The sequence below is a fragment of the Hemibagrus wyckioides genome, linkage group LG14 (assembly GCF_019097595.1).
Source record: "Hemibagrus wyckioides isolate EC202008001 linkage group LG14, SWU_Hwy_1.0, whole genome shotgun sequence".
In the NCBI taxonomy this organism is placed as follows: domain Eukaryota; kingdom Metazoa; phylum Chordata; class Actinopteri; order Siluriformes; family Bagridae; genus Hemibagrus; species Hemibagrus wyckioides.
In genome coordinates, this window is record NC_080723.1 from 19,214,783 (window position 1) to 19,227,417 (window position 12,635).

Below are 12,635 nucleotides of genomic sequence, written 5' to 3' on the forward strand. Positions count from 1 at the left end.
AGGTCGGAACAAAAAAGGGGGCTGGATCAAATACGAGATTTAGATGTTTTGAAAATGAGAGAATATTCATCTGAACACTGATCTTAAACGATTTGGAAAATCTGCTTGCAAATCAAACACTTTAATGACACCTGAAAATTATTATTAGAAATCGTATATTCAACAATTTACAAACAGAAACGCATACATGAACCCAGACAATTTGAAAAAACCCGTCCAGCCATACAGTAGGGAATAGAAGGGGCGTGGTCAAATAGCACAGCTCGATGTCTTTACATTCACGCAGTGTTTATGGCCAAACGATCCTTGAACGATCTACACAATCTGGTTGTAAAAAAGAAAAGAAAAACAAAAGCGGTATCGTAAAATTATCCATTGCAACACATTTGTTAAATAATAATAATAATAATGATATTTTATAATAATTTTGAACTTATGTATATTGTTATAGTGTGTGTCTTGTGCTGTATTATTCTTATCTTTGTATAAAAACAGAAAAAAAGACAATATTTCTAACAGTAGGTACTGAGGAGCCATATTATGCATATAATTAAATAATCAAAGTCAACTAACTGCACAAGAGTTAGAACTCGACTCATTTTGACAGCAGGAAGGTTTCTGTAGACTAACAGTTGCCATTTCTAAAACTGAATTAAATTATATTAATTAATTTAATCCTTGTCTGAGGTGGGATTCGAAGCGAGGAGGTGTGGATGGGAGGGGGACTTGAATTGTTTGTGATTTTTTTTTTTTTGTAAAAAAAACTTTGTGCAGAGGCAATATCGTAGTTTATGAGGTCAATCCGAGGCGATACCGCTTTTGTTTGTCTTTTCTTTTTTACAACCAGATTTTGTAGATCGTTCAAAGATAGTTTGGCCATGAACACTGCGTGATTTTAAAGACATAGACCCATCCTTTTTGACCACGCCCCTTCCCTACTGTATGACAGGAAGGTTTTTTCTCACACTCTTGGTTCATGTATGCGTTTCTGTTTGTAAAATGTTGAATATACCCGTCTTCACAAATGTCGATTTCTAATAATAATTTGAGGATGTGATTAAAATGTTTGATTTGCAAGCAGATTTTCCAAATCGTTTAAGGTCAGTGTTCAGATGAATATTCTCCCATTTTCAAAACATCTAAATCTCGTATTTGATCCAGGCCCCTTTCTTGTTCCGACCTTGAAAATGAACGTCTTTTATTTCTATTTCATTTGATCTAACTTTCTTGACAGCTTTTAATGGGAAATTGTTGAACATGTTTTTTTGTTCACTTAAATATTGACATGTTTTTTGTCTATTTTTTTTTTTACTTCTGTCATTGAAATTAGCACCTGAACTATCTCTGTCTATGTATGTGGGCATGTACCATCATGGATCGTCTGCTGTCTGAACGTAGGCATTTGTGGTCGTGGTCGAACTCTTTATCTTTACGCAGAGGCAATATCGTAGCTTATGAGGTCAATCCGAAGCGCGAGCTTTGCTAGTTGAAAACTTTACCCAATACCCCGCCTGGGTGACTTGAAGAATAGACAGCCGTGGCAATTTTTAATAGTCTCTTACGAGACCTTTCAAATTGTGTTTTAAAAACAGATTGTGTTTTTAGTTTTTGTAATTATAAACATTTTTGAAAGATATTATTTTACAAATTTATTGGGTAAAGTTTTCAAATAAAGTTTTAATATAAAAACACCTTCAAAAACGTTTATGATTAGAATGCAAAAACTAGAGACACAATCTGTTTTTAAAACACAATTTGAAAGGTTTCGTAAGAGACCATCAAAAATTGATGAACGAAATCTTCCGGCTATACAGTAGGGAAGGGGCGTGGTCAAATAGGATAGCTCGATGTCTTTAAATTCGTCTAGTATTCATGGCCAAACTATCCTTGAACGATCTACAAAATCTGGTTGTAAAAGAAAAGAAAAACAAAAGCGGTATCGTAAAATTATCGTTAGAAAACAAGTTTTGATGGCAGAGCAATTTAAAAACAATTTAGCTACTAAAATACATTAAATACTTTTAGATCTATTTCAACACATTCGTTAAATAATAACACTAAAAAAAACAACTTCCAAAAACACTTATAAATAGAAAGCAAAAACTAGAAACATAATCTGTTATTAAAACAAAATTTGAAAGGTCTCGTAAGAGACCCTCAAAAATTGCCACGGCTGACTAGTTTTCAAGTCATCCAGGCGGGGTATTGGGTAAAGTTTTCAACCAGCAACGATCGCGCCTCGGATTGACCTCATAAGCTACGATATTGCCTCTGCGCAAAGATAAAGAATTCGGCCACGACCACAAATGCCTACGATCAGAGAGCAGACGATCCATGATGGTAGATGCCAACATACATACACAGAGATACACTATATTGCCAAAAGTATTCGCTCACCTGCCTTGACTCGCATATGAACTTAAGTGACATCCCATTCCTAATCCATAGGGTTCAATATGACGTCGGTCCACCCTTTGCAGTTATAACAGCTTCAACTCTTCTGGGAAGGCTGTCCACAAGGTTTAGGAGTGTGTTTATGGGAATTTTTGACCATTCTTCCAGAAGCGCATTTGTGAGGTCACACACTGATGTTGGACGAGAAGGCCTGGCTCTCAGTCTCCGCTCTAATTCATCCCAAAGGTGTTCTATCGGGTTGAGGTCAGGACTCTGTGCAGGCCAGTCAAGTTCCTCCACACCAGACTCTGTCATCCATGTCTTTATGGACCTTGCTTTGTGCACTGGTGCACAGTCACGTTGGAAGAGGAAGGGGCCAGCTCCAAACTGTTCCCACAAAGTTGGGAGTATGGAATTGTCCAAAATGTCTTGGTATGCTGAAGCATTCAGAGTTCCTTTCGCTGGAACTAAGGGGCCAAGCCCAGCTCCTGAAAAACAACCCCACACCCTAATCCCCCCTCCACCAAACTTTACACTTGACACAATGCAGTCAGACAAGTACCGTTCTCCTGGCAACCGCCAAACCCAGACTCGTCCATCCGATTGCCAGATGGAGACGCGCGATTCGTCACTTCAGAGAACGCGTCTCCACTGCTCTAGAGTCCAGTGGCGGCGTGCTTTACACCACTGCATCCGACGCTTTGCATTGCACTTGGTGATGTATGGCTTGGATGCAGCTGCTCGGCCATGGAAACCCATTCCATGAAGCTCTCTGCGCACTGTTCTTGAGCTAATCTGAAAGCCACATGAAGTTTGGAGGTCTGTAGCGATTGACTCTGCAGAAAGTTGGCAACCTCTTCGCACTATGCGCCTCAGCATCCGCTGACCCCGCTCCGTCAGTTTACGTGGCCTACCACTTCGTGGCTGAGTTGCTGTCGTTCCCAAACACTTCCACGTTCTTATAATACAGCTGACAGTTGACTGTGGAATATTTAGGAGCGAGGAAATTTCACGACTGGATTTGTTGCACAGGTGGCATCCTATCACAGTTCCACGCTGGAATTCACTGAGCTCCTGAGAGCGACCCATTCTTTCACAAATGTTTATAAAAACAGTCTGCATGCCTAGGTGCTTGATTTTATACACCTGTGGCCATGGAAGTGATTGGAACACCTGATTCTGATTATTTGGATGGGTGAGCGAATACTTTTGGCAATATAGTGTAGTTCAGGTGCTATTATGTCAATGACAGAAGTAAAAAAAAAATTGACGACAAACATGTCAATATTTAAGTGATCAAAAAAAACATGTTCAACAATTTCCCATTAAAAAGCTGTCAAGAAAGTTAGATCAAATGAAATAGAAATAAAAGACGTTCACTTTTAAGGTCGGAACAAAAAAGGGGGCTGGATCAAATACGAGATTCAGAAGTAAAAAAAAAAAAACAATAGACGAAATACATGTGAACATTTAAGTGAACAAATAAAAACATGTTCAACAATTTCCCATTAAAAGCTGTCAAGAAATTTAGATCAAATCAAAGAGAAATAAAAGACGTTCACTTATAAGATCGGAACAAAAAAGGGGGCTGGATCAAATACGAGATTTAGATGTTTTGAAAATGAGAGAATATTCATCTGAACACTGATCTTAAACGGTTTTGAAAATCTGCTTGGAAATCAAACAACACATTAATCACATACTGAAATTATTATTAGAAATCGACATTTGTGAAGACAGGTATATTCAACAATTTACAAACAGAAACGCATACGAACCAAGACAGTGTGAGACAAAACCTTCCAGCGATACATTAGGGAAGGGGCGTGGTCAAATAGGATGGGTCGATGTCTTTAAATTCATCTACAAAATCTGGTTGTTAAAAAGAAAAGAAAAACAAAAGCGGTATCGTAAAATTATTGTAGATCTAAACGTATCTAATGTATTTCAGTTGCTAAATTGTTTTTAAATCGCACTCCCATCAAAACTTGTTTTCTAAGGATAATTTTACGATACCACTTTTGTTTTTCTTTTCTTTTTAACAACCAGATTTTGTAGATCGTTCAAGGATAGTTTGGCCATAAACACTATGTGAATTTCAAGACATCGAGCTATCCTATCCTAGTTGACCACGCCCCTTCCCTTCTGTATAGCTGGAAGGTTTTTTCTCACACTGCCTTTGTTCATGTATGCGTTTCTGTTTGTAAACTGTTGAATATACCTACCATCACAAATGTCGATTTCTAATAATAATTTCAGGATGTGATTAATGTGGTGTTTGATTTGTAAGCAGATTTTCAAAATCACTTAAATTCAGGATTCAGAAGAATACTCTCTCAATTTCAAAACATTCTTATAATATTTTAATTATAAGAAATTAAAGACAGACTGTTTTTAAAACACAAATTTAGAAGTCTCGCAAGAGACCATCAAAAATTGCCACGGCTGACTATTTTTCAAGTCATCCAGGCGGGGTATTGGGTAAAGTTTTCAACTAGCAATGATCGCGCCTCGGATTGACCTCATAAGCTACGATATTGCCTCTGCGCAAAGATAAAGAGTTCGGCCACGACCACAATTGCCTACGTTCAGATAGCAGACGATCCAAGATGGTACATGCCCACATACATACACAGAGATAGTTCAGGCGCTATTATTTCAATGACAGAAGTAGAAAAAAAAACAATAGACGAAATTAAGTGAAAAAATAAAAACATGTTCAACAATTTCCCATTAAAAAGCTGTCACGAAAGTTCGATTAAATGAAATAGAAATAAAAGACGTTCACTTATAAGATCGGAACAAAAAAGGGGGCTGGATCAAATACGAGATTTAGATGTTTTGAAAATGAGAGAATATTCATCTGAACACTGATCTTAAACGATTTTGAAAATCTGCTTGCAAATTAAACACTTTAATCACATCCTCAAATTATTATTAGAAATCGACATTATTTTTATAATTTAATATAATTTATATCGACATTGTTATTATACATCATTGTGTACTGTTATTATACATCATTGTGTAATGTTATTATACATTATAGTGTACTGTTATTATACATTATAATGTACTGTTTTTATACATCATTGTGTACTGTTATTATACAGTATAGTTTACTGTCATTTTAGTGTGCATTATTATGTATGATTTACAATCTAAGAGGGCTGGAAATTGTAAGGAATTGCATGTTGTTCGTTTTATTTTTTTTAATTATTGTATTTTATGATTTAATTATTATTCAGTTCAACATGCTGAATTTAACTTTAACAGATTTTCGACTACTGAAGCCTCACATATCTCGTAAGGCCATGGCAGCACAGGTGTGTTGCCCTCTGAAGCTGGCAACAGACCTGCTCCTCACCATAAGGTATGTGTAGAAAAGACATGAAGCCATACCATGTAATCTATAGGTTGTGTGCCAACTGACAGTGTTTTTTTAATGTTGCAGACCAGTAAATGTCCAGTGCAGGCCTGTGGACACACACCACTTTTTTCAGATTCTCCCACTCAAGTTATTGAGGAGAATTTGGTATGTAAATATCTCAGTATATTATATCTGAAATATCTCACCTAAACTCTTTACCCATTGCTTAAATTTTACTGCCATGAATGTAGACTGTTAATGTATATTTTTTTCATCATGTTGTTTTAGGCATACTGGCGCAAGCTGGTGCTGTTCCCATCGGGTCCAGCACTTCTATCAAGCACGGTTAAATATTTTATGTTTGTAATTTGTCCCTTGTATTTATTGTTAGGGTACATGTGATGTATTATTTGAATTGTATTTGCACATTATCTTTGCTCTTTGCACTGTCTTGCGAGACCTTTCAAATTGTGTTTTCAGTTTTTGTAATTATAAACGTTTTTGAAAGGTATTATTATTTTACAAATTTATTGAGTAAAGTTTTCAAATAAAGTTTTAATATAAAGACACCTTCAAAAACGGTTATGATTAGAATACAAACACTAGAGACACAATCTGTTTTTAAAACACAATTTGAAAGGTCTCGTAAGAGACCATCAAAAATTGCCACGGCTGACTATTTTTCAAGTCATCCAGGCGGGGTATTGGGTAAAGTTTTCAACTAGCAATGATCGCGCCTCGGATTGACCTCATAAGCTACGATATTGCCTCTGCGCAAAGATAAAGAGTTCGGCCACGACCACAAATGCCTACGATCAGAGAGCAGACGATCCATGATGGTAGATGCCAACATACATACACAGAGATAGTTCAGGTGCTATTATGTCAATGACAGAAGTAAAAAAAAATAATTGACGACAAACATGTCAATATTTAAGTGATCAAAAAAAACATGTCCAACCATTTCCCATTAAAAAGCTGTCAAGAAAGTTAGATCAAATGAAATAGAAATAAAAGACGTTCACTTTTAAGGTCGGAACAAAAAAGGGGGCTGGATCAAATACGAGATTTAGATGTTTTGAAAATGAGAGAATATTCATCTGAACACTGATCTTAAACGATTTGGAAAATCTGCTTGCAAATCAAACACTTTAATGACACCTGAAAATTATTATTAGAAATCGTATATTCAACAATTTACAAACAGAAACGCATACATGAACCCAGACAATTTGAAAAAACCCGTCCAGCCATACAGTAGGGAATAGAAGGGGCGTGGTCAAATAGCACAGCTCGATGTCTTTACATTCACGCAGTGTTTATGGCCAAACGATCCTTGAACGATCTACACAATCTGGTTGTAAAAAAGAAAAGAAAAACAAAAGCGGTATCGTAAAATTATCCATTGCAACACATTTGTTAAATAATAATAATAATAATAATGATATTTTATAATAATTTTGAACTTATGTATATTGTTATAGTGTGTGTCTTGTGCTGTATTATTCTTATCTTTGTATAAAAACAGAAAAAAAGACAATATTTCTAACAGTAGGTACTGAGGAGCCATATTATGCATATAATTAAATAATCAAAGTCAACTAACTGCACAAGAGTTAGAACTCGACTCATTTTGACAGCGGGAAGGTTTCTGTAGACTAACAGTTGCCATTTCTAAAACTGAATTAAATTATATTAATTAATTTAATCCTTGTCTGAGGTGGGATTCGAAGCGAGGAGGTGTGGATGGGAGGGGGACTTGAATTGTTTGTGATTTTTTTTTTTGTAAAAAAATCTTTGTGCAGAGGCAATATCGTAGTTTATGAGGTCAATCCGAGGCGATACCGCTTTTGTTTGTCTTTTCTTTTTTACAACCAGATTTTGTAGATCGTTCAAAGATAGTTTGGCCATGAACACTGCGTGATTTTAAAGACATAGACCCATCCTTTTTGACCACGCCCCTTCCCTACTGTATGACGGGAAGGTTTTTTCTCACACTCTTGGATCATGTATGCGTTTCTGTTTGTAAAATGTTGAATATACCCGTCTTCACAAATGTCGATTTCTAATAATAATTTGAGGATGTGATTAAAATGTTTGATTTGCAAGCAGATTTTCCAAATCGTTTAAGGTCAGTGTTCAGATGAATATTCTCCCATTTTCAAAACATCTAAATCTCGTATTTGATCCAGGCCCCTTTCTTGTTCCGACCTTGAAAATGAACGTCTTTTATTTCTATTTCATTTGATCTAACTTTCTTGACAGCTTTTAATGGGAAATTGTTGAACATGTTTTTTTGTTCACTTAAATATTGACATGTTTTTTGTCTATTTTTTTTTTTTACTTCTGTCATTGAAATTAGCACCTGAACTATCTCTGTGTATGTATGTGGGCATGTACCATCATGGATCGTCTGCTGTCTGAACGTAGGCATTTGTGGTCGTGGTCGAACTCTTTATCTTTACGCAGAGGTAATATCGTAGCTTATGAGGTCAATCCGAAGCGCGAGCTTTGCTAGTTGAAAACTTTACCCAATACCCCGCCTGGGTGACTTGAAGAATAGACAGCCGTGGCAATTTTTAATAGTCTCTTACGAGACCTTTCAAATTGTGTTTTAAAAACAGATTGTGTTTTTAGTTTTTGTAATTATAAACATTTTTGAAAGATATTATTTTACAAATTTATTGGGTAAAGTTTTCAAATAAAGTTTTAATATAAAAACACCTTCAAAAACGTTTATGATTAGAATGCAAAAACTAGAGACACAATCTGTTTTTAAAACACAATTTGAAAGGTTTCGTAAGAGACCATCAAAAATTGATGAACGAAATCTTCCAGCTATACAGTAGGGAAGGGGCGTGGTCAAATAGGATAGCTCGATGTCTTTAAATTCGTCTAGTATTCATGGCCAAACTATCCTTGAACGATCTACAAAATCTGGTTGTAAAAGAAAAGCAAAAGCGGTATCGTAAAATTATCGTTAGAAAACAAGTTTTGATGGCAGAGCGATTTAAAAACAATTTAGCTACTAAAATACATTAAATACTTTTAGATCTATTTCAACACATTCGTTAAATAATAACACTAAAAAAAAACAACTTCAAAAACACTTATAAATAGAAAGCAAAAACTAGAAACATAATCTGTTATTAAAACAAAATTTGAAAGGTCTCGTAAGAGACCCTCAAAAATTGCCACGGCTGACTAGTTTTCAAATCATCCAGGCGGGGTATTGGGTAAAGTTTTCAACCAGCAACGATCGCGCCTCGGATTGACCTCATAAGCTACGATATTGCCTCTGCGCAAAGATAAAGAATTCGGCCACGACCACAAATGCCTACGATCAGAGAGCAGACGATCCATGATGGTAGATGCCAACATACATACACAGAGATACACTATATTGCCAAAAGTATTCGCTCACCTGCCTTGACTCGCATATGAACTTAAGTGACATCCCATTCCTAATCCATAGGGTTCAATATGACGTCGGTCCACCCTTTGCAGTTATAACAGCTTCAACTCTTCTGGGAAGGCTGTCCACAAGGTTTAGGAGTGTGTTTATGGGAATTTTTGACCATTCTTCCAGAAGCGCATTTGTGAGGTCACACACTGATGTTGGACGAGAAGGCCTGGCTCTCAGTCTCCGCTCTAATTCATCCCAAAGGTGTTCTATCGGGTTGAGGTCAGGACTCTGTGCAGGCCAGTCAAGTTCCTCCACACCAGACTCTGTCATCCATGTCTTTATGGACCTTGCTTTGTGCACTGGTGCACAGTCACGTTGGAAGAGGAAGGGGCCAGCTCCAAACTGTTCCCACAAAGTTGGGAGTATGGAATTGTCCAAAATGTCTTGGTATGCTGAAGCATTCAGAGTTCCTTTCGCTGGAACTAAGGGGCCAAGCCCAGCTCCTGAAAAACAACCCCACACCCTAATCCCCCCTCCACCAAACTTTACACTTGACACAATGCAGTCAGACAAGTACCGTTCTCCTGGCAACCGCCAAACCCAGACTCGTCCATCCGATTGCCAGATGGAGACGCGCGATTCGTCACTTCAGAGAACGCGTCTCCACTGCTCTAGAGTCCAGTGGCGGCGTGCTTTACACCACTGCATCCGACGCTTTGCATTGCACTTGGTGATGTATGGCTTGGATGCAGCTGCTCGGCCATGGAAACCCATTCCATGAAGCTCTCTGCGCACTGTTCTTGAGCTAATCTGAAAGCCACATGAAGTTTGGAGGTCTGTAGCGATTGACTCTGCAGAAAGTTGGCAACCTCTTCGCACTATGCGCCTCAGCATCCGCTGACCCCGCTCCGTCAGTTTACGTGGCCTACCACTTCGTGGCTGAGTTGCTGTCGTTCCCAAACACTTCCACGTTCTTATAATACAGCTGACAGTTGGCTGTGGAATATTTAGGAGCGAGGAAATTTCACGACTGGATTTGTTGCACAGGTGGCATCCTATCACAGTTCCACGCTGGAATTCACTGAGCTCCTGAGAGCGACCCATTCTTTCACAAATGTTTATAAAAACAGTCTGCATGCCTAGGTGCTTGATTTTATACACCTGTGGCCATGGAAGTGATTGGAACACCTGATTCTGATTATTTGGATGGGTGAGCGAATACTTTTGGCAATATAGTGTAGTTCAGGTGCTATTATGTCAATGACAGAAGTAAAAAAAAAATTGACGACAAACATGTCAATATTTAAGTGATCAAAAAAAACATGTTCAACAATTTCCCATTAAAAAGCTGTCAAGAAAGTTAGATCAAATGAAATAGAAATAAAAGACGTTCACTTTTAAGGTCGGAACAAAAAAGGGGGCTGGATCAAATACGAGATTCAGAAGTAAAAAAAAAAACAATAGACGAAATACATGTGAACATTTAAGTGAACAAATAAAAACATGTTCAACAATTTCCCATTAAAAGCTGTCAAGAAATTTAGATCAAATCAAAGAGAAATAAAAGACGTTCACTTATAAGATCGGAACAAAAAAGGGGGCTGGATCAAATACGAGATTTAGATGTTTTGAAAATGAGAGAATATTCATCTGAACACTGATCTTAAACGGTTTTGAAAATCTGCTTGGAAATCAAACAACACATTAATCACATACTGAAATTATTATTAGAAATCGACATTTGTGAAGACAGGTATATTCAACAATTTACAAACAGAAACGCATACGAACCAAGACAGTGTGAGACAAAACCTTCCAGCGATACATTAGGGAAGGGGCGTGGTCAAATAGGATGGGTCGATGTCTTTAAATTCATCTACAAAATCTGGTTGTTAAAAAGAAAAGAAAAACAAAAGCGGTATCGTAAAATTATTGTAGATCTAAACGTATCTAATGTATTTCAGTTGCTAAATTGTTATTAAATCGCACTCCCATCAAAACTTGTTTTCTAAGGATAATTTTACGATACCACTTTTGTTTTTCTTTTCTTTTTAACAACCAGATTTTGTAGATCGTTCAAGGATAGTTTGGCCATAAACACTATGTGAATTTCAAGACATCGAGCTATCCTATCCTAGTTGACCACGCCCCTTCCCTTCTGTATAGCTGGAAGGTTTTTTCTCACACTGCCTTTGTTCATGTATGCGTTTCTGTTTGTAAACTGTTGAATATACCTACCATCACAAATGTCGATTTCTAATAATAATTTCAGGATGTGATTAATGTGGTGTTTGATTTGTAAGCAGATTTTCAAAATCACTTAAATTCAGGATTCAGAAGAATACTCTCTCAATTTCAAAACATTCTTATAATATTTTAATTATAAGAAATTAAAGACAGACTGTTTTTAAAACACAAATTTAGAAGTCTCGCAAGAGACCATCAAAAATTGCCACGGCTGACTATTTTTCAAGTCATCCAGGCGGGGTATTGGGTAAAGTTTTCAACTAGCAATGATCGCGCCTCGGATTGACCTCATAAGCTACGATATTGCCTCTGCGCAAAGATAAAGAGTTCGGCCACGACCACAATTGCCTACGTTCAGATAGCAGACGATCCAAGATGGTACATGCCCACATACATACACAGAGATAGTTCAGGCGCTATTATTTCAATGACAGAAGTAGAAAAAAAAACAATAGACGAAATTAAGTGAAAAAATAAAAACATGTTCAACAATTTCCCATTAAAAAGCTGTCACGAAAGTTCGATTAAATGAAATAGAAATAAAAGACGTTCACTTATAAGATCGGAACAAAAAAGGGGGCTGGATCAAATACGAGATTTAGATGTTTTGAAAATGAGAGAATATTCATCTGAACACTGATCTTAAACGATTTTGAAAATCTGCTTGCAAATTAAACACTTTAAACACATCCTCAAATTATTATTAGAAATCGACATTATTTTTATAATTTAATATAATTTATATCGACATTGTTATTATACATCATTGTGTACTGTTATTATACATCATTGTGTACTGTTATTATACATTATAGTGTACTGTTATTATACATTATAATGTACTGTTTTTATACATCATTGTGTACTGTAATTATACATTATAGTGTACTGTTATTATACATTATAATGTACTGTTTTTATACATCATTGTGTACTGTTATTATACAGTATAGTTTACTGTCATTTTAGTGTGCATTATTATGTATGATTTACAATCTAAGAGGGCTGGAAATTGTAAGGAATTGCATGTTGTTCGTTTTATTTTTTTTAATTATTGTATTTTATGATTTAATTATTATTCAGTTCAACATGCTGAATTTAACTTTAACAGATTTTCGACTACTGAAGCCTCACATATCTCGTAAGGCCATGGCAGCACAGGTGTGTTGCCCTCTGAAGCTGGCAACAGACCTGCTCCTCACCATAAGGTATGTGTAG

At 36.5% G+C, this 12,635-nt stretch overlaps 7 non-coding genes across 7 annotated transcripts; 2 read left to right on the plus strand and 5 right to left on the minus strand.

Annotated features, from left to right (window-relative positions):
• The first annotated feature begins 1,425 nt into the window (after positions 1 to 1,425).
• On the plus strand, positions 1,426 to 1,566 carry LOC131365290 (U4 spliceosomal RNA). Its single transcript, XR_009206597.1, has one exon. It is a non-coding gene; the product is annotated as a U4 spliceosomal RNA (small nuclear RNA).
• A 576-nt stretch (positions 1,567 to 2,142) lies between these two features.
• LOC131365388 (U4 spliceosomal RNA) lies at positions 2,143 to 2,283 on the minus strand. Its single transcript, XR_009206682.1, has one exon. It is a non-coding gene; the product is annotated as a U4 spliceosomal RNA (small nuclear RNA).
• A 2,525-nt stretch (positions 2,284 to 4,808) lies between these two features.
• Positions 4,809 to 4,949, minus strand: LOC131365376 (U4 spliceosomal RNA). Its single transcript, XR_009206670.1, has one exon. It is a non-coding gene; the product is annotated as a U4 spliceosomal RNA (small nuclear RNA).
• Positions 4,950 to 6,405: 1,456 nt separating this feature from the next.
• Positions 6,406 to 6,546, minus strand: LOC131365368 (U4 spliceosomal RNA). The gene has a single exon (XR_009206662.1). It is a non-coding gene; the product is annotated as a U4 spliceosomal RNA (small nuclear RNA).
• Positions 6,547 to 8,221: 1,675 nt separating this feature from the next.
• Positions 8,222 to 8,362, plus strand: LOC131365294 (U4 spliceosomal RNA). Its single transcript, XR_009206601.1, has one exon. It is a non-coding gene; the product is annotated as a U4 spliceosomal RNA (small nuclear RNA).
• Positions 8,363 to 8,933: 571 nt separating this feature from the next.
• LOC131365280 (U4 spliceosomal RNA) lies at positions 8,934 to 9,074 on the minus strand. The gene has a single exon (XR_009206587.1). It is a non-coding gene; the product is annotated as a U4 spliceosomal RNA (small nuclear RNA).
• A 2,523-nt stretch (positions 9,075 to 11,597) lies between these two features.
• LOC131365377 (U4 spliceosomal RNA) lies at positions 11,598 to 11,738 on the minus strand. The gene has a single exon (XR_009206671.1). It is a non-coding gene; the product is annotated as a U4 spliceosomal RNA (small nuclear RNA).
• Positions 11,739 to 12,635: the final 897 nt, after the last annotated feature.